We start from the raw sequence: 19,423 nt of genomic DNA, 5'->3' as shown, positions 1-19,423 counted from the left end.
AAAACACTTATAAGAAAAAACTGTCAAAATACGTATTGAAAAGAAATTGAGTCAACTTTGTGTTATAAAAAATATAATTTCTTAAAAATTACAAAAAAATCGTAAAAATTAATATACGGTAGGTAGTATATCATGGCAAGCTTACCGAAATGTTGGAGATGTTCAGTTCTCCCCTACAAGTGAAAATTTCATTATTTTCATTGCAGGTACTGTGTAATGAACATGATTTCTCTCAAAGAAAGCAACTCTGATTGGTCTCTTGTAGGAAAGATAGAGTAAAGCAACGAATTAATGTACCCTTTCTACAGGGAAACAGTACGTTATATACTGTCGTAACTTAGTTAAGGAAAATGTATTCCGTACAGTGGTGTAGTCTGAAATATCTCTACCTATAGATCTGGAACTGATTTTATTTAATATAGTGTTAATTTTATTGGTATTTGACAAAAAAAAAAATAATTTTTGACCTGAGTAATCTATTATGTTTGATAAAGTACACCTATTTAAATTTATTACAAATCAAAAAGAAATCACCCCCCCCCCACACACATATATATATATATATTACATATATTATATATATGTGTGTGTGTATGTGTGTAAAGGCGTACCGTGGGCACGCTCTCCGCAGCTAGGCCCTCCAGGCGGGTTGCCCTGATGGGCGGCGCCTCGGAATGGGATTATTAGGTGTTCAAAACTGGTTACCTCTTGTTTAAAAACTCTTTTTTGAATGATTAAAACTGATATAACAAAAGTTAAATTGGAAATTTAACTTTTCTTAGAGATCGGAACATTCCGGTGCTTACTTTTTGGTTATAGTTCATTAGTTTATGAAGAAAAACCATCACATAAACAAAACACTCTGATGTGGACATCACATGACTTCCTTGCAGGCCTATTCAATTACACATAAACAATTTTTTTAAATGAAAAATACATAAAATGTTATTTCATTAATAAATTCTGATATTTTTTCATTTTCATGTTTTTTTTTATTGCTATTACTGAATTATTTATTCTAAATTGTTTTTACAATCAGAGTTTAATAGTTATTAATACATCAATATATTTAAATTTAAAAAAAAGTTAAAAAAAGAGCAGATGAAGTCGAATTTGATCCGATGTGCCTTCTCCTTGTAAGATCTAAAAATATCATTAATTAATACTTTAATTGGCTATAACCTTGGAACCAATGAAAATAAGTACCACTTATAATATATCGTTGAAAATTTCTCAATATTATATACATATTATATTACAGCAGTTAAGAAAAGGCCAAAAATCCAATTTTTTTTTGGATTTTGGGCTTTTTGAACACTTTTGGTACAGTCGATTGCAATCAAAAGAGGAGGTGCACAACTAATGCGTACAGACGTCACGCCGAAACTGATCAAATTGGATATTTCCGTTGAAATCTGAAAACCGAAATTTTTCGCAATCACAGTACTTCCTTTACTTCGTACAAGGAAGTAAAAAATATATTAATATATATTTCGCATATACATCGATATATATATGCGATGTATCGAAATATAATAAAACAAAATAATACCTGACCACCACGAGACATGCACTAACGAATCGGGATTTTCCGCTAGTGATATCAATACATTCCGGTGCTAAGCTAAGGGGGACGGACACATAAACCCACATACAAATGCCCTTTAGTAGGGTAGGAGATATATGGTGGTCATTCAAAATGACCACCATTAAAATCAATACATTTACGGTAACAGTTTAATAAAAAGCGACTATAATGATAAGGTAGCTTGTTAATTGGATTTTTGATTTTCTGTCTGACATCCTTTAAAACATTCTAAAGGCAGAAGTCCATGAGATGTTAAGTGTTAGAGATCAACCCGAGAACTCCAACTCCAAAGCACTTCCTTTTCGTCCTATCCATCGCTGAGGAAAGGTGTTGACAAGAGATTCCATTGCGTCATGGGGATAGTGGGATGGAATCCCCCCCCATCTTGTTGAAGGAAGTATATTTTTACATCAACAAAAATAAAAAGGATATGTAGAGCAGGGATCATTTTGTTTTACAGTATTTTTGGGACGAGATGCCGGTGATAGTTTCTTTAAAAAAATAAAAATAATAAATGGCCCAACAATCCCTCTAGAGTGATTCTCAATCTGTTTAGAGCTCCACCCACGACCCCCAAAAAGTAAAAAAGATATATAATGAATTTTTCGCGATCCCCAACCCAAATCTAGTTTAAACAATTTAGCTGCGTTGATATCGACTGGTATGAACCTGGGTGTATGAAATGTACAAACATAAGCAATTTACAGGTTCCAACTAAGTTAGTCAGCTTGCTTAATATTCGCTGCGAGAGCGTCATGTTAGAACATGCATGTGATACATACGAAACGTGGTTTTGGTATCTATTTCAGTTTATAAAAGTGTAGTTTCATTGGAAGTAATAGTAATTGCGGTTTCGGTTTTTTAGTGTGCCGTGTAACAATCTTTTGTTTTTATAGGTTCTTTCGCAAAATGGTAAATTTGTTAAAAAAAGGAAGCGAGTCATCAACTTTCAGTGAATCGTTTGGTAAAAAGACAAAATTGTACAGTGACAAGTTATTTAAATTGTGATTTTTACCTCATTGGATTGAAAGCCACAATGCGTTGTTTGCTTTCAAGTCCTCTCCGAAGAAAGCATGAAATCATCAAAATTAATTTGACACGGGAAACTGAATATCCGGATCATAAAAGCAAACCCTTGGAATTTTTTGAAGGAAAATTACATACTTTGAGAAGTAACAAATTTTCTATTTGTAAATCAAGTCATACTGATAATAGTACAAATGAAACACCTTTTCTCGTAGCATTAAGGGTAGCTAAGATGCATAAACCCCCATACAATGGCTGAAAATCTCATATTGCCTACTGAAAGCAGTGTTTTAAGCGTGGAAGAAGCAAAAAAAGCTGACAACACCGTTGTTGGGCTTTCCTGCCACGCAGCGTTTTTGTGATGCACGGCTTAAAGATAGACACAAAATTTAAAATAATTTACATTTTATTTAAATATAATATTTTTTGTTTATTAAATTCAGTGACTTCATCAGCGCAGGTATGGCGGTACTAGCGGCCACTCTAAATACTTTTTTATACTTTAAATATTATACATTTATTTAATTCTACCTCTCACCTGTGACGTTACAACATAGCTGATGCCGGAGACTAAACAGAAACAGGAAGAAAGACGACTACCGTAGCTGTACGTCAGTGCTACACTAGCGCTCGTTGTGGTGAGAGAAGGTATTAATGACACACACTATACTCAGTTAGCCACTAGTTTATTTAGAGCATTTTTGGTGGCGTGGGGGTGCGATTTTGCAAAAAATATTTATTTGAAAATATTATTTTTCAATCGTTAACAAATGAAGCTAAGAAATATAGGCGAAATCTCAGATACTGAGGATGACCTTGCTCTACTGCCTTTGACCTTTTAAGGTGAAAATTGAATGGCATAAATTTCCCGTACATAGAGGTTATCCGACCAAGTTTGGTTAAAATCGATCGAGTAGTTCAGGATATATAAGAAAATTTAGAGGCCAATTCCGAACACACGCAGGTAGTATATACGATGATCCGGAAAATTTCAATCCGGTTTTTTGGGTTCATTCGGTGTCAAAACGTAAAGATCCGGTGAAAACCGCATATGCTCAAATTGGACCGATTAGCATAGTTTCCCTCTGCTATCTCGACACAGTATCAACGCGAATCGATGACACAGATGCCGATGTTTGGGATCAGATAATTCAGCAAGCGAATTCAGTTGAATTTTTTTGTCTTCAATTTGATGAATCAAATTCTTATGCTTTGATGTTTCATCAAGTTCTTATGTTTTGTGAGATATGAATGTGATAGGAACAAATAAAAGAAAATATGTTGATTTACAAATCGATACCTGGTCATACAACAAGACAATGTTTTTTTGATGGTTTTTTATGACGGTATTAAAAACTATAGCATAGAATGAACAAAATGTATTGCAGTACACAGTGATAGTACAAAGGCGATAAGAGTAAAGAACTGTGGATTTCTGAAAAAATTAAAAGATTGTCTTATACCAAGGATAGAATGGACGCACTATTTTCTTTACAGACATGCTCTTACCACAAAAAATTTACCGAAAAATCTCAAACAAATTCTATATAAAGATGTCAAACTGATTACTTTTATTAAAATTTGACCGTTACAGAATAGGCTGTTTGCTAACTATGCTCATTTCATCGCATAGTTAGCAAACAGCCTAGAGCGAAACGAAAATATCTCTTCTTTTCTATAAAGAAGTCAGTTGGTTTTCGGGGGGGAATGTTAAACCGGTTATTAGAATTGCGAGATGTATTAATATTTTTCCAGGATAAACAAACGTTACTCTCAATTTTTTACGGAATAATGAGTATGTGTTGCTATTGGCTTACTTAGCTGATGTATTTTCGCATTTAAACGACTTCAATGTGTATTTACAAGGACGTCATAAAAACATTCTATTAATGACAGAAATAATTCATGATTTTATTAAGAAGCAAAAATTTAGATATGTTTTCACTTACTTCCGATTATATTGAGAAAAATGTGGTTGAAGAAGACACTATTATTCACCACAGTTTTGTTAGCATGAAAATGCATTTGTATGAGCTAAAAATTTAGTTGGCAGAATATTTCCCGGAAGATAAACATTTCTCGAAGAGATGAGCACTGAATCCATTTAGTGAAAACATTTTTTCAGTTGCTAAGTTACCAGTAGAGATGCACGACCTACTCATCGAAATGTTTGCCGATAAAACTTTACAACTGCAATTCAAATCTGAAGATTTGCATACGTTTTGGCTTGCTGCCGAAGTGAATATGGTAGTTTAAAAATTCCACAGCACCCAAGCTTTGAAATTATTAATCCCTTTTGCCACGTCTTACCTCTGTGAAAAGGTAAGAATTAACAAGTTTGCGCTAAGAATTAAATACAGGAATCGTCTTTTATCACTTGGAAATAAAAAGGAAAAACAAACGCAACTGCTCATTAATTTATTTTCTTTACAAATGTAAGTAAAATGTTTTATAATAAGTGATTATTTTTTTCATAAAATGATTTTATTATTGTTTACGTATAAACTTGGGGGAAAATTTCGCGATCCCCTTTCATATCACCGCAACCACCAGGTTGAGAAACGCTGCTGTAGAAGATAAACCACAACACACTGTTAGGCCTGTTGTTGTTGTACTGTCGGGTTTGTTCAATTACGTGCGGGATTGTATTACTCCTATTAATACTGTTCTGCCTATTAATTGCCCATTAAGCTTAAAAGTGGCTTCATCCGACCAAACAATTTAATTTTCAAGCCCCTTATTTTTATCACACTTACCTCGGTACTATTAACAAAACTGTACTCGCCTTTCTTCGTTTAATACATGAAGAAGTCTCGGGATGTATGGTCTTCACTTATCCGCTATTAAAATTCTATGAACACTAACTTTTTTAAAATCAGTTTCATATTAACCTTTTAACATTCTCAGTTTTACAATAACACTTCAAAAGCCATTACATTGGTAAACGACAAATGAATTTCAGCCATGTTTATTGTAGAATAAATAACATACAATCTAGCAATGGAGACAACAATAAAAAAAACGGATGTTTTAAACTATTAGTTTTATAATTTCTATCTCTGTTCGTAAAGTGAACACATTTATTTTAAAACCCTCAATATATATATAATGTTTCTAAAATGGTGGGCTGACTATACTTTTTCGGATTCTAATTGTAAAACTAAACAAAAAATATCCTTAGGAAAAATGGCAATTTCTCCTTCGTTCTCCCACTGTACGTCATTTTGTTATTTTTATATAAAAATTTATATCTCAAGTTCGGATAGAGGAATCACATTAATATTTAGTAAGCTTATAAAACTTTACTAAATATTAAAGTTTTAAAATTAGCAAAAATCAGGAATTAAATACCTTCTCAAATTACAAAATGGCGGTCATGTTTATTTTTCAATCCGTTCTATCTCCGTAAATATTAGTTTTATCAAAATTTATGTTATTTTTAAAAAAAAATATTAAGCCTATTATTTTGAACAAAATGACATTTTATTTTCTAAAATCTGTTAACAAATAGTCGAGTTATGGGAGAAAATTGATGTAATTTTGTTATAATTATTAGGTCTGTTATTATTACTTAATTTGATACTATTTAACAATATATAAAAACAATTAATATTTAATCGAATCGAACGTAAAGTGGAGGACATGAAAACAGGTATAAAATTACATCAATTTTCTATATATGTATATATAGATATGTATATATATATATATGTATATATGTATATTATTATTTTTATAATATATATATATATATATATATATATATATATATATTATTTTTTGAAATTTAGGACCTAAAAAGAAAACACTAACAATGATTGAGTGACTAAATTTATATAACAAATAAAAGGAAATAAAAATGGTAAGGGTTTGAATTTGTAATTCACATTATTATAAATAAAACCCTTACAGTCTTTTTGGATCGGCTAAAAGGCATATAAAATTGACAATACCTCATTACTTAATAGCAAATTCTTTTTCACTTATAACTAACACATGAACTACTTACCTTAATTACTAATCAATTAATAAAGTGATAACAAAAGGGTGTATCATAACTCAGACCTTATGTCTATCTCGTTTCTTATGACAGTGATAAATTGTGATTACCCTCTTTTCCTAACTTAATAAATTTATTACTTATATATTACATCAGTAATGTTTTAAAACAAAATGCGCTTAGATACATATGTAACATCATACGAGTAGAAACGACAAGTAGATTAATTTATCCTAATTAGACGTAGCCTACCTATATTTACTTCCCTAGATACAACCCTTAGCAAATAAAAATAAATTGCATGCATAAATAGAACCAGACGTAAGAGCCCTTATTCTGCTATTAGTCCATGCGGTCCTACAAGAAGAGCTTGATAAACAACTCTCTACAGAATTCTACTACTCAGTACAACCCTGTTTTCTCATTAATAACTCGTTCTTTTTTTTTTGTACATTACACTCATTCCAAGCACTCTTTTAAATAAAAATAAATGCACTCTACAGTCATAAAAGGAAAACATAGTTTAACGGAATAGTCTACTATGATACCGGCTATATGTAGTACTCTCTTTTGTTCCAAATATTTCTGTCAAGGTAAAATATTTCTTGAATAGAATTTCTTAAAAATGATGAATACTCTACTTTAAAAAATAAATTAAAGTAGTAATTAAATTAAATTAAATTAATTAATTAAAAGTATATTATTAATAACATATTTATCTTAGTTTTCAAATTATTTTACACCAGTTAGAGCATTTAAACATAATTCAAAATAATTATATTAAATAAAAATTGAATTAAACAGTTCTGAAATAAGAAAAAATAGTGTAAATCATATAAAAACCCAAAGTAATTTTTCTTAAATGATCGTTCAGAGAAAGTACAAAAAAAAAATACACACAATCAAAATTAATAAATTTTAAGTCGAAATTACTTAAATTTTAACGAGTATTTTTAGCTAATTAAACATTAGGTAATTTGTTAACAATCAAACACAAAGCACATAAAATCTATTTATAAAACAGACAAATAAAATTTAATACAAATTCTAAAAACTTCCGTTGGAATTCATATTTAATATTGTGTTTAGTTTTTCTTAAAAATACTCGAAGAAAACTAACACATGTAATAATATATTCAAATTACTGATGCGACCAGTTAATATTATGGAAATATTTGTAATAATAAATTAAAGAGTATTATATCTTTATAAAAAAATCCCTTTCGGCACGTCGGAAGGTGGAGGTAGATTTCACCGGTGCTAAGTAGGGAATAAAAAATATTTCCACCTTAAAATTAAGAAAAACTTCAAATTTACTCAATACGACAATGGTTACATGTGAAAAAAGTTGCCCATCTTTATCATTCGACAAGCCGCATCTTCTTACAATTCCATCAACATTTTGATCATCCTTTGCCGTAAGGGTTGGTCATTTCAAAAATTGTTTCCGACAAAGGTTTTAGAGGTACTGTTTAGAGGACTAACGATCACTTTAAATCGATTCGATACTGTGCCTACTAAGGAGGTATGATTTTTTGGTCTTTGAAACCCCATTTTTTCCACTCCTTGGACCAATGCTTGGTGATATCAAAAAACTTTACTTGATAAGTTTTAGGTTCTTATCCAAAGAATAGAAGGAACTTCAAACGAGTTCGATATTTTACTTAATAAGAAAGTTATAGCGATATTTTGTTTTTCGAAAAAGCTCACCCCGCATTTCCACCCCAATGGTTCCATTTTGGCTATTAACAGACTCGACCGAGATTTTGATCGTTATATTTTATGCATAAATTTGAAAATGATTGGCGCAAAATTACGGCGGTTATCCTGTGCACAAGAAAATGAAATATATATATATATATATATATATAACTTTTGAACTAACGGTGGTTTTTGAGTCTGGAGGATGTGAAACGCGAAGATACGTCGAAATTTTCCGGAAGTCGAATCATGGTACCTATTACAATAGGTAGCTTTCTTATGAAATCTACCTAAAAACCAAAAACGGCGTTGCTAAACTTTCTCAGCAAATGAATTTATTCATTCAATAATAGATTTAATCCAATCCAACAATTTACTAATAGTTTATGAAGTTCAAACTCCAACATTTTATCATAAATAATATAATTAAAAAATATTTATATATTTAAATATTTATATTGTATATATAGTGTCCCATTTGAAATTCCCTATTTTTATGAACTCTTCTTTTTCACTGAAAGTACTGTGACAGGTATTTCATATCTTGACAGGTAGGAGCAATTTGCGTATGCAAATTGAGCATAGGCATCCTAATATCCTCTTCCAGAAAGATGGGGTTCCCTCACTGGCTCCTTGAAATAAGGGAAAGGCAGAATGAGACGTTTTCTGGTACGTGGAATCGAAGAGGTGATTAAATTCCCTGGCCACCCAGATCGCCAGACATAACCCATTTGGGCTACTTCTTCTGGGACTATGTCAAACACAGGATGTATACGACAATGGTAGCACTTCACCGGTTAATAATATCGGAAATTCGACATGTACTGCAATCGAGGTAATGCAATATTTTATGGAACTTGAGTAAAACAATCATTATTTTCGAATAAAAATTCTGTACAATGTATCAGAAAATACTGATATTGATTAGTGCAGTGATTCCCAAACTGTGCGCTGCGGCCTCTTCACGGAGGCGCCGCGAAATATTGTAAAAGCTTTATAATTAATTGAACCAAGACATTTAATTTAATGTTAATAAAGTAAAAAAATAATGAATATACACGAGTTTTATTTATTTTCATCTCTTACGAGTAGTCATACTTTTACTTAGGGTAGGTCGCCATGGATAAGTTTTAATTGAAAAAGGGCGCCGCGACTCGGAAAAGTTTGAGAACCACCGGACGAGTGCATAACGGTATCCGTATAAAAACCGATACCCCAAAAAAGATTCAATAAATGAAAAGGAGAGAAACTATCTACATCTACAAGAGTTCCTATCTACATTTTGGAACGAAAAGAGAAACCTAACGTAGTACATGACTACTGGGCGGCGATGAAAAAAAAATTCACGCAATAAAATCTAAAACTTTACGAAAGGTGATGAAAACTTTTGGCTTTTCTCTTTTTCTACCTTATACTATTGTAAAATGATGAGAGGTAACGTGTGGTGATGTCACCTGGTTATATACCCAGACGTTTCATAAAAATACTTTTCACCGTGAGATGCGCCTATACACAAAATATCGCTTAAAACATGCACGTTTCCTTGGTAGGAGAATTTCTCTTTTCTTGGACTATTTTCGCTATGCACAAATTGAGTTTTCAATTAGTGTATTTTACCGTTATCGATTAAAGCAGTTTATTTCTTAAAATTCAAGCAGGAATATAAAAATATTTTTGTAATTTTTATACTTTATACTTACTCAGAGTTATAGTGACCAAATTTTTATAAAACATCTCTTGTTCGTTAGGATTCGAAAATCATTTTGTTAACCTTTTTAATGTTAAAGGTTTTAAAATATGTTATTGTTTATTTCAATTAAAATTACGAGTATATTGAATTTTACTAAAAACACAAATAATTTTTCTTATATTAAGGTATTAAATACCGTAAGGCTTACCTGTATAAGGATTGTAATTATAGCATAACTTTTAATAATTAGTTTTAAAAAATATACTATAGAAATGGATTCTACATGCAAAGTTCCAAAAAAGGTACAGTACATAGAACAAAAAATTAAACTAAACAATTTTTTTTGTTACTTATAATTAGATCAACTAGGAAGGTTGTTAGCGACTAAGTTAGGGTAAAATAATAATAAATATTTCCTGACCAGACGGGAATCGAACTTGAAACTTTCTGTGAAGCAGGCAAGTACGCTAAATAGTACTGTATGAAGGTAGTCGAAATTAATTTAAAATGCATATAACAAATTCAAATTTAAAACGTGAACAAATAAACATAATCTGTTTTCTTTCATACCTGAAGAGAAGTATGCATTTTCCACGATGATAAATTTCCATTTTTGAGAGCTTTTAACAAGACTATGAGTCGTAAGAAAAGAAGTCTGAAACAATTGCAAAATTAAAAATTAATATTATTAAATTAATAATTTAATCATAGCTATATTACATTGTATGAGGCTATTATTAATTTATAATTAATAGCCGGTCGGATTCACTTCGCTCACCCGAGCGGGGTCTTGCGAAGGGAACCAAGGGTTCTGCTAAATCCCCGAAGAGCACGCTTCGCTCGGCATTCCCGTCTATCCAGAGGGCGGAACCCTCTGGCCCTGCACCGTGCAGGTCCACTTAGTTACCTCACGGACTGTTCGTTATCCTCATGGTTGAATAATACTAATAAACAACAATCATCAAAGTATTCAGGCTTTATAGTAACTATGGTAACTAAAGTACCTTTGACGACGAAAAATTCACAACTTATTTCTGTTACCATGGTGACAGAAATACAACAATGAAGTTCAACCTTTTTTTTGTTAATGAATATCATTAATTCATTACTTCAACCCCAAGGGGGCCAGAGCTTTAGTCTACGGCTTGTAACCTTCCCTGGATAACACGACCGTATCCTGAAAATTTGAAAGCAAATCGGTCAGTTAGTTCTCGCATGACGCCGTAAAACAAACAGACAGAAGGACGATACATAAAAAATCAAACTTTCCGCTTTTTAAAAAAGGTAAAATTCTTGAATCGAATAATTCGGTAAATAAAATTATAATTATTATATAAAATGTATGACCACTTGAGTCCAACTTATTTAAGTGTTAACACACTTAAATAAGGTGGACTCAAATAACAATAACACGAAAACTAAACGAGATATAAACAATCCAATAACATGTTACACAAGAGGTTATGCGCAACACAATGCTGCCAACCTTACGTCATTAAATATCTCCATTGGCGCGTAATTAAAAATGACCAATTATTTTCTGAACAGATCTCGTATATATACATTTGTACTATTATATAATATAAATTTTATATATATACTAATTCTAGCTGAAAGTAAAAAATATTTAGAAGAAACAATGAACGGCATGGATGAAGTCCTACGCAAGAATTACCGCATGAAAATAAACAAGAACAAAACAAAAGTAATGAAATGTAGTAGAAATAACGAAGATGGACTACTGAATGTAAAAATAGGAGGAGAAAAGATTATGGAGGTAGAAGAATTTTGTTATTTGGGAAGCAGAATTGAATTACTAAAGATGGACAAAGCAGAAGCGATATAAAATGCCGAATAACAGGCGAAATAACCCTTCAGTCAGAAATATTTGTTTATATTAAAAATTAATTTAAACGTCAGGAAAAGATTTTTGAAAGTATATGTTTGGAGGGTAGCTTAATATGGAAGTGAAACAAGGACGATCGGAGTACCTGAGAAGAAAAGATTAGAAGCTTTTGAAATGTGGTGCTACAGGAGAATGTTAAAAATCAGATAGGTGGATAAAGTGACAAATGAAGAGGTGTTACGGCAAATTGATGAGAAAGAAGCATTTGGAAAAATATAGTTAAAAGAAGGGACAGACATATGCCACATATTAAGGCATCCTGGATTAGTCGTTTTAATATTGGAGGGACAGGTAGAAGGAAAAATTGTGCAGGCAGGCAACGTTTCGAATATGTAAAATAAATGTTAGGGATGTATGATGTAGGGGGTATACTGAAATGAAACGACTAGCACTAGATAAGGAACCTTGCAGAGCTGCATCAAACCAGTCAAATGACTGAAGACAAAAATTATATATATTCATAAAATAAAATAATTTAATTTTTTGGGAAATAAATTTTAAGGTATAAATTATCATTCAATGTATCTTTGTTTCATGTTCTCACGATTAAAATCGTAGTCATTATCAACAGAAATTTTGACCCCAAGGAACTTCAGTCAAAAGTTTCTTTGTTATTATAAAATTCTCTTTTAATAGATTTAATATCAATTAAGAAAATCTGTGAATTTTCTAATCTAACTGCAATAAAAGGTTACTGGAAATGATGTTGTAACATATGATTAAAACTCTACTAAACTAATTTACAGTCCCTCAATTGATTTGCATTTATACTTATTAAGCTAATTTTTGACTAATGTCATTTCATTTTTATATTCATACATTCTTACAGAGATTAATGAAATAAATACAATTTTCCGAATTATAATTTGGAAAATTCAAAAGAGAAGGAAATTGAACCGAATGGATGGGGAGCAAATACTCTATGGCCTCAGGAATTTGAAAATTTATAGCCGCACTAACTGGGATCCACCAGTTCTTATCTCGTGCCAATCCGATCCAATTGCGATCCTTACACCGACTTTCTAGAGACCAAATCTAAAGCCAAAGGTCTCGTTCCATTGGTTTTCCCGATTATAATCCTAGCAAACAAACCACTCATTCACCAATCGATGAGGTGTCTCGTCCAGCGCAATCTAAAAATTTTTATCAAACTAACTGTATTCAGACTCGAATATAATCTATGCAGCTCAACATTGTGGCACTTTCTCCACTACCAAGTGTGTTCGTAAATTACAGGACTAAATATCTTTCGGAATTTTATTCTCAGAAACTCTAAACTTCCTTTCATCTATTAACTTCAACGACAATGTCCCTTAACCATACAAGGTAACCGGTAAAATTATTATTTTAATTTAATCTTAACCCGTGTTTAACAGTAATTGATAGCTTCGTCAGAGAATAAAAACACGGCGAATAATTTGTGAAGTAAAAGCAAAATAATGAAAGAATGTGGGTTTTTTCGTTCGATGTAACGTTTACGTATCTCAAACTTATTTATTTTTTAAAAATTCTTCATTCTATCATTCATCTTTTGTTCTATTTCATCATTCTTCTAGCGATTTTGTTTTTTCTTCTGCTCTTCACGAAATTCAGATTCATCTATCCTTTTACTGAAAGTTTGTATGTTCAAAATTCTGGTTTTTGATATATTGAGTATTTTCAAACACTTTTCTGCTTTTTAATATTTTCTTTAATTACAGTCGGTCGGGGTTTTTTGACTTAGTAAAGAATATGGAAAAACCCTTGAAACTGAAAAAATAATTAAAGAAATTTTAATAAAAAAATTAATTATTGAAAAAGAGAATTATTTTTTTTTGTAATATGACGCATAAATTATTGTAATAACAATATTTGTAATGGTTGTGGATTACTTTACATAATTGAATAATAAATTAATTTGAATAATAATAATTATTATATTGTAACTTTTATTGATAATTAAACTAATTAATTGTAAATGCTCTATTATAGTTTATAATTAATTATAAACTGTTATATTCACTTAACTAATTTAAGTTCTATATTGGGAATATCATAGAGCTGTAATAAAACATGCAATTTATTTAATTTCGTCTGTCTAAGAAAGATTTATCGTAACACTGCGAGTTATATATTTAAACTAGTAAATTTTTGTTTCAGTATATAAAGCTAATTTTAACATTTAGATAAATGTCGTTAGTCTTTCCTCAAATTTACAACCAGGTAAATGAAACAATATATTGTAAAAAGACTAAACTTTTTGATTAAAAAAATTAAAATGATTTTAATGAAAAAATAAGTAAAGTTGTAATGAAAAAATATAAATATATATAGTGGGTTCGAAAATATTTTAACACATCTAAATAACATTGTATAAAATTTTTCCCATAGTGATATTTATTTTAATACTGGAATACAGTATAGAGCAGCGTTTATGAATCTGTTATGAATTCAAATATTTTATTGTTAACTGAAAGTTTGTTTTAGTACAAAATCAAATCACAACATTGAAATTATTAAACTAAATTTATTTTCCCATTTATTCTTCAGTATTTTCAATTATTATTTTTTAAAAATAAAATAATATTAAAAAAAAAAAAAATTTCTTGTTTTACTTTTTCAAACTCAAACAAAATCAAAGTATATTTTTTAAAAGATGTTACACTTTAAAAAAAATCTAATGGTATAGAAAAAAAAATATATAAAGTATTATTTCATTATCGGAAGTTTTTTCAAAGATCAGTTAATAAAATTACTACGATATTCAAGAAAAAAAAAGAAAAAAAACAATCAAAGTGTTAAAAACAAAAAAAAAAATAAAAAATAAAAAACTGTAAAATTAAATAAAAAGTACTATTAAAATAAATAGTAAATATCTATTTAAATTTAAAATGAGTATTTAACTTTTCCATGGGTTTATATTATATTATTTGCGCGCGTGCACAAACATATACGCGCGCACACACGCACAAAAACGCACAAGAGAGAGAGAGAGCGCACACACACAAATAATCCGACAGATTTGCCTAAAATTAATCTTCCTTTAAAAAAAAAAAAAATAACTGATGATAAGTTTCAATAATTTTGAAGATAAGGCAACGCTCCAAAACCATTTGCAAAAATAATTTACTCGTTATCAAAAACTAGATTGCCATTTTGATTGTAAAACAATAATTTTCAGTAAACAATGAGGAATTATATGTCAGATAAATAAAAATAAAATAAATAAGAACGAGAAAAATGGAATTGCCCTACCAATTATCAAAAGATTTCTACAACAAAAAAAAAATCCTCTTAATAAAAGCTGAAATCAGACATTACAATATGGTAATCAAATCAGAAGACCTATACACATCAAAATGCATCTACAGCTTAAAATAGGGATAAATAAATAGATTAGAAAAAACTAAAAGAAATTAATAAAACATGCATTTCTTTAAAAAAATAAAAAATAATTCGTACTAAAAAGTAAAAAATACTTTTTTTCAAGAAAATTACTTTCAAAAAATTGTTCTGTTTATGCATGATAAAAAAAAGCATCTGGCGCGCTCTAATATAAAGTCGTAAATGAGAGCGCGCCCCACACTTTCCTTTTTAGTCATACATAAATTAAAAAAAATGTTTAAAATTAATTTTCTTAAAAACAAAACTAGTTTTACTTAAATAATTTATAATAAATTATTATTATATATATATATATATATATATATATATATATATATATATATATATATATATATAAATGTATATATACATTTACTAGCGCACCCCGTAGCGACTTCGCCCACAATATAAATGTAACTTCACTCGCAAAGCTTTTTTAATAGCAAACTTATTTTTTTATAAATAAAAAATATTTAATCAACAATATTATATTTAGATTTTCATTAAATCCTGATAAAACGGTAAATAAAAAATTTTATGAAATATACCTAAGGTATATAGATAAACAATGAATTGTTGCCCAAAACTTAAATAAAGGAAAACAAAAAAAGGAAGATAAGAAAATTGAACAATATTTCTTAGACCAATCCATTTTATGAATTAATTAAAATAATTCAATATAAAAGTCCAATAAAGATAAACAAAAAATTTATTGTAATCCCAAAATTAGCATCTCCATCGCGGCTTCACCCCGTGCTCTATGGTTACTTGGCTTCCCGTCACGATCAGAGGGTCATGGCTCGCTTCGCTCTCCATTCCCGTTTTCTGCCGTTTCCCTTTCCTTCTCTCGTTTCTCTTTCCCTTACTTCCCTTTCCCCATTCCTCTTTTCTTTTATTCTCTTTTTCGTTTCCATTTCCCTTTCCCGTTTTCCTCTTTTTTCTTTTTCCCATTTTCCTCTTCTTCCCTTTTCCGATTTTTCCCTTTCTCCCTTATTCTCCGCGCGTAAATCGGTCCAGTAGTTTTTTGGTCTATAGCGGACACACATATCGGAAACATTGTAATGGAATTGTAAAATATTTCGTTTAGCGTATGTTGCTTTTACGTCCAACAGATAACGTTAACACGAAATTTAGTTTTTTATCGATTTGAACCCCTTAAAATCAAAATTTCGCAAAATCCTTTCTTAGTGCACGCCTACTTAAAGGTACGAAGGAACCATGAAAATTTCAAGCCTCTACCTATAATAGTTTTGGTTGTACGTTGATTATGGGTTAGTGAATCAGTCAGGACATTCTCTTTTGTATAAGAGATATATCAATTGATGTTATATATGTATTAATTTATATTTTATAAGCAGGAACAAAAAATACATTTTAAAGAATAAAATGGTAAGCCACATATCTACTTTTACTTTATTTTCTACAAATTCTAAGAATAATAATGATTACATAGATAATTTATTAAAAACAAAATCACATTTAATTTTTTTTTTGTAAGATTTTTTAGTGTACTATTTCAATATTACACAACCAAAATGTGCTTCTTCAAATGTTTACAAAACCCGTGTATTTTTTTTATACCTTTCCCATGAGAGACGAGTGAATTCCACATACATCTGAACGGTAAGTAAGTATTTGTAAATATGTAATAAAAAACTTTTAGATTAAATGATAGTGAAAGACCTTTTACATCCCACTTATGTTATTTTGTAGTATTAAGCGTCCGTTAAAATAACATTTGGGATTTATTAGATAGAAATAACGTTCAAATAATGCTTCAAAGTTTTTTCGACTAAAATCAGGGAAAATGAAGCAGGTACGTTTAAAAAAGAATAACATGAAGTTAAAAAGGCTAATAAAATCAGTACAAAAACAACAAATTTTATTGATTAGCCATAAATATTTGCTGATTTAAAGAACTAAAAAAGGACTAACTTAGAAATTTATCTTCCTAACTTAAGATGTGCTTTAAGATTCATGGTAAAGGCATAAAAAATCTAGCTTTTTTACAAAATGGTAAAGTCAATTTGCAGTGTGTAAGTCCATAAAAAATACAATAAAAAAAAAGAAGTAATTTATCAAGCCAAAGTTAAAAAAGATTCTCGTAACGTAGTATATTTTCTGTAATAAGAAAATTTTTTAACAAAACAAAACATTTTACGATGCAGGATTATGTGTAGAATATATAATAAATGTAAAATTTAAAAAAATCTGGATCAAATAAAAGGGCCATAATTAAAATTTAATAAAAGAAATGATTAAAATTTTAATTTTCATGTAATATATTCTAAAAGTGTATATAAGTCTTACTATTAAAAAAAAAAGTAAATTTAATATTAACTTTTACATTTTAGCAAACGTAAACCCTCTTATTGGTTTTAATTAAAAATTCTATCTAAACATTCCCCTGTGGCATTATTATAACTAAATAAAACATACAAGTTTTATCAGGCGTAATGTTGTTATTAACCTTTGTCTTAATTCTCTCGTATATATATATATAAATTTTCCCCAACAGAAAACAATGGAAGAATAAAAGGTAAAACACAGAAATACATTATTTGTTCTACATAAGGGAAATATAGATAACTTGATCAAATAAATTTTACACCTCTCAAAGGATAGACTAACAATACAAATTAGTGTTCAATAGAACACTGCCATTGGCTAGTAAATAAAGAACGAACATTAAAAATTGAAACAATAATGTTAAAAAACTGTCAAAAATTCTTATTAAATGTAAAGATGATGTAGATGTCAGGTGTGCCGGCCTCCGTAACACGAGTGGTAGCATCTCGGCCTTTCAACGGGAGGTCCCGGATTGGAATTCCGGTCAAGCATGGAATTTTTCATACGCACTACAAATAATTCATCTCATCCTCTGAAGCAATACCTAACGGTGGATATCCGGTGGTTAAAAAAAAATAAAAAGAGATGACCAGGTATACGCATTTTAACCCGCCGGACTGGTCTAGTGATGAACGCATCTTCGCAAATCATCTGATTTCGAAGTCGAGAGTTCCAGCGTTCAAATCTTAGTAAAGGCAAATTTATATGGATTTAAAGGGCACTGATCGTGGATAACGGTGTTTTTTGGTGGGTTGGGTTTCAATTAACCACACATCTCAGAAATGGTCGATCTGAGACTGTACAAGACTACACTTTATTAATACATATCATACAAAAAATGTGTATATGTAATTTAATAGGCTTACAAGGAAGTCATATCGTTTACATATTAAATTTGTCTGTTTTTTATTTTTTACAAAATTTGGTTTCTACACATTTCTTATTTTGTTTAGAATTTGTCGTTAATTCTGTTTTAGAAAAGGAAATTTACAGAACAGATTTTTCGGCAATTATTTTCAAATCCTCAACTTGACAAACTGCCTCTCTTTCTGAATTCGGAAATAAAGTCAAAACATCAGGAAAAACTAAACAAATTACTCTTATTTTTCCTTTCCCTGCCTTGTTTCCAAATTTCAATTTTTTTTATTATTATAATAATTTATTTATTTTTTTAATATGCCTAATATATATTTTGTTAATGTAAATTCTCGGTAATACACCTCTGTACTACTTTCTAACATGAACATTACGTTCTAACCTAACCACCATAAGAAGGTGATATATCTGCTAAAATACTAAAACCAAATTTATTTTTCAGATGACTTTTGCTGGATGATTTTTACCCGACTACGTCTATATGAGAAGTGGTATGTGTTTAATTGTTATGTATGTTTATTTGTTTGTTCCCTTCTGTAACTTCACTCATCCAACCACTCACAACCATATTTGGGTAGTTAATAATCGGTCTGGAAGTAACTTAGGGTATCTTAAATTATCTTACCTAGAAGGGGAGCGCTACACTGGGGGATTAAAAATTATGTTGTTTTTTTTTCAAATTTTAAGGACGGTATTCTGTAAAACGATAAAAAACAAATAATTTTTCCCTCTTGTAATGTTTTCGAAAAATTCATCGTTCTCGAGATATAAGCGAAAAATATACTTACGCAAAGGGAGGCAGGAATGCATCGCGGCTAGCGCCCGCCTGCAATGTTTGTTGCCGGTATGCGTTGCATTGCATTGTACGTAATAATGCGATGATGGAGTATGACAGGTCAGAAACTTGTGCGCGATATCTCTACC

General features: G+C 30.1%; 1 protein-coding gene across 1 annotated transcript in view; it reads right to left on the bottom strand.

Moving 5' to 3' along the window:
- Positions 1 to 10,628, bottom strand: part of LOC142328829 (alpha-1,3-mannosyl-glycoprotein 4-beta-N-acetylglucosaminyltransferase B-like) — a 1,063,767-nt gene extending 1,053,139 nt beyond the window's left edge. The window contains exon 1 of the mRNA XM_075372904.1: positions 10,576 to 10,628. The gene's annotated coding sequence lies outside the window, so the exon portion shown is untranslated. The remainder of the gene's footprint in view (positions 1 to 10,575) is intronic.
- Between the last annotated feature and the right edge of the window lie 8,795 nt (positions 10,629 to 19,423).

The sequence above is a fragment of the Lycorma delicatula genome, chromosome 8, assembly GCF_047948215.1.
Source record: "Lycorma delicatula isolate Av1 chromosome 8, ASM4794821v1, whole genome shotgun sequence".
Taxonomy (NCBI): Eukaryota; Metazoa; Arthropoda; class Insecta; order Hemiptera; family Fulgoridae; genus Lycorma; species Lycorma delicatula.
This window is presented reverse-complemented; position numbering and strand designations above follow the sequence as displayed.